This window comes from Arachis ipaensis, chromosome B9 (assembly GCF_059453495.1).
Source record: "Arachis ipaensis isolate K30076 ecotype BB chromosome B9, ASM5945349v1, whole genome shotgun sequence".
Classification (NCBI taxonomy): Eukaryota; Viridiplantae; Streptophyta; class Magnoliopsida; order Fabales; family Fabaceae; genus Arachis; species Arachis ipaensis.
This window is the reverse complement of record NC_142444.1, coordinates 93224682-93228299: the sequence shown is the minus strand read 5'-3', so window position 1 is coordinate 93228299 and position 3618 is coordinate 93224682. Positions and strand designations below refer to the sequence as shown.

At 40.1% G+C, this 3618-nt stretch overlaps 1 non-coding gene across 1 annotated transcript; it reads left to right on the top strand.

The window, feature by feature from the left end:
* The first annotated feature begins 1260 nt into the window (after positions 1 to 1260).
* LOC148545481 (small nucleolar RNA R71) lies at positions 1261 to 1367 on the top strand. Its single transcript, XR_015901180.1, has one exon. It is a non-coding gene; the product is annotated as a small nucleolar RNA R71 (small nucleolar RNA).
* Positions 1368 to 3618: the final 2251 nt, after the last annotated feature.

Genomic DNA, 3618 nt, shown 5'->3' with positions numbered 1-3618 from the left:
CAAGCGATCTGAAAACTCCCAAGATCCTTCAATTTCTAGGGCAGTTTGTGCTGAATGATAGCACTACATTCTTCGGTTAGTATCACAGTCTCGTTGTTTTTCTAGCTTCTCTTCTTAGTCATAAGCTCCTTCAAGAACTTGGCGTAGAGTGGCATTTGTTCTATTGCTTCAGCAAAGGGTATGTTGATTTGCAGTTTCTTGAAGATTTCCAAAAATCTCAAAAACTAATTGTCATCTACCTTCTTCTTTAATTGCTGAGGGTATGGGACTCTTGGGATGTCTGGCTTCAGCACTCCTTCCCCTTTTTGTGAACTCAAAGTTGGAACTCGAGCTTCGTCCTGCTCTTCTTCCTCTTTATTTGAGTTCTTTTCTTGTGGTTTCTGGGGGGTTTCCTTTAGTTCCTTCCCACTCCGAAGGGTGATAGCCTGACACTCCTCTCTTTTGGTTGAGTTAGTATTACTGCGAAGGTTGTGGCTGGGAATTTGCTTGAATAAGTAGCCAATTTGTGTCTCCAGTTTCTTGATGGCAGCATCCTGATTCTGCATATTGGACATCACTTCTTCTCAGAATACTTTACTGTCTTGAATCTCTTTGCCTATGCCTTCAAGTAGATTCTCAATCCTTGAGAGTCTGTCATCTAATGATTGTAGATCGGGATTAGAGGTGGAAGGATGAGGTAAGTTATTTTGGTTTTGATGTGGATGTGGAGAAGTGTTGTTATTGGGGTGTTGATATGGTCTAGATGTGAAATGTTGGTGGCTTGCATTGTTGGGATTTGGGCATCTTTGATCAAGGCTTTGGTCTTGTTGATTTCCCTACCCAAAGTTTGGGTGATTCCTCCATCCAGGGTTGTAGGTCTTGGAGTATGGATCATGGTTTTGCCTCGGTGAATTCCCAATGTAGTTGGCTTGCTCCTGACTACCTTCTGCTTCTTCATTCACTCCTTCTTGGGTTGTTGATGCAGTGGAGATTGCTGCTACTTGGTTCCTCTCCATCTTCTTGGTGAGGTCAGCCAGCTGCTGGATAATGAGCTTGTTTTGGGCCAGCAGAGCATCTACATTGTTTAGCTCCATCACTCCTCTAGTGTTACCTCTTTCGGAAGAATAGAAGTAGTCATTCTCTGCTACAATTTCAACGACATCTATGGCTTCCTCAATGGTCTTCTTCTTGTTCAAAGATCCTCTAGATGAATGGTCTACTGCCTTCTTTGATTCATATGACAGGCCTTCATAGAAAATGTGCAGCTGCACCCATTTGTTGAACATATCTGGTGGGCACCTCCTTGTTATGTCCTTAAACCTCTCCCATGCTTCATAAAGAGTCTCACCATCTTGTTGCCTGAAAGTTTGGACCTCAGCTCTCAACCTATTGATTTATTGAGGAGGGTAAAATCTTGCTAAGAATTTGTTCACCACATCTTCCCAAGTTGTCAAGCTCTCCTTCGGGAAAGACTCCGGCCACTTGGCTGCCTTATCCTTGAGTGAGAATGGAAATAAGAGCAGTCTATAGGCGTCAGGATGAACACCATTAGACTTCACTGTGTCACATATTCTTAGGAAGGTGGTTAGATGTTGATTGGGGTCTTCTTGGACACTTCCTCTGAACGAACAGTTGTTCTGAACAAGAGTGATGAGCTGTGGCTTCAGTTCAAAATTGTTGCCGTGGATGGTTGCCTTTTGAATGCTACTTCCACAGTTTCCTGGGTTTGGATTGATGTAAGAGCCTAAAACTCTTCTGTCCTCCCCAGCATGATTTGCTCGACCTCTTCCTCCATGGTTGTGAGTCTCTTCTTCATGATGGTTTTCCATGTTTTCTTCCATGTTTGGTTCAAAGTATTCCTCCTCTTCCTAAGCACCAACTACTCTTTTTCCTCTTGCTTCCCTTCTTAATCTCAAGAAGGTCCTCTCAGGTTCAGAATCAAAGGAAGTTGAAGTCCCGCTTTTTCTTCCTATCATACAACCAACAAGTACAAGCAAGGAAAATATATGCAGAAAGTATTTCTGTCAGAATTACTGTTAGTGTGATTGATGCAATATATCAAATAGTTAGTGGGTTAGTGAAATGAATTGTAAATAACAAAGAAAAAGTAGGGGGAAGGGAAGAAATTAACTAAAATAGAAAGTAAATTACTCAAACAGAAAATTAAATCAAACAAAACAAAAATGCTCAATCTAGTTATCTTCTAATTTAATCATTGTTGATGCACAATCAATCCCCGGCAACGGCGCCATAAACTTGATGCACGGAAAACTTGTCTCATAACAAATTTCCTTCGACAAGTGTACCGAATTTGTCGTCAAGTAAAAACTCACAATAGAGTGAGGTCGAATCCCACAAGGATTGATTGATCAAGCAACTTTAATTAGAGGAATGTTCTAGTTGAGCGAATCAGAATTTTGGGTTGAGAGTTGCAGAAAATTAAATGGCGGGAAAGTAAATAACAGAAAAGTAAATGCTAGAAATTAAGAGCTGAATGTAGATGATGGAAAGTAAATTGCAGAATCTTAAATGGGAATGGGGAAATTGCTCATAAAAGTAAATGACTGAAATTAAAGAGAATGGGTAAGATCAGAAATGGGGAGTTCATTGGGCTTAGGAGATGTTGCATTCTCTGGATCAATTTCATTTTCATCTCTTCCTCAATCAATGCACTCATTGATCTCCCTGGCAATCTTAAGTGATCGAATTAGAATTTCTTGTAATTCAATCTCTCAAATCTTGATCAATAGCCAATTCCTTGGTCAATTGCTCATGAGAAGAGATGAAGTATGGTCACTGATTATACCACATGCATTTCCCAAATCAAGTGTTGAGAGGATTATAGTCACATATCCATCCAAACCCAATTTGGTCCAGCATGAGAAAGCATTTCTAGCATGATCTCTTCATTCCTCTTTCAAGGTTCAGAAGAGATCCAAGTATGAATAGCTTCTTTTCCAAGATAACTATCCAATTGGATGAAGATCGAAAGCTTTCAAGTAAAATCAAGAGAAAAGATAGAAGAAGAATAATGAAAACTAGTATTGATCCATCAAATTACAACAGAGCTCCCTAACCCAATGAAAGGGGTTTAGTTGTTCATAGCTCTGGAAAATGAAAACAAAGATGGAGAATATATGATGAAACTAGAAGTGCAGAGAAAGTAAAATACAGAGAGTAGTTCTATGCCAACAGGCTCCCTATAATTTCCAACTCTCAATTTAATTCAAAGCTACTCCTATATATACTACTCTTCTGTTCTTCTAGTTGGCTCTTCAAGTCTTGGGTATGGGCCTTTGGATCTTGAGTTTGAAGCACTTCTCTTCTTCATTGGGCTTGGCTTTACTTGCAGAGAGAAAGTGTGAAGTGGGCAGAGACTTTAGCTCAGGACGTTAGTGGTGTTAACGTTCAGTGAAAATATGGGTTCGAGAATGATAGTGACAATCACCTTTTTCACTAACGTTCCTCACCAAAGTAAGAGCCACGTTAACTTCAACGTTAGTGGCACAAACATTGCCACTAACTTAGTTAACGTGGCTCTTTTAACGTAGGTTTTCCAACCTTCGAGAACGTTAGTGACACTTACCATTGTCACTAACGTTCCAATGTGCCCCTATTTCTCACGTTAGAGTCCACGTT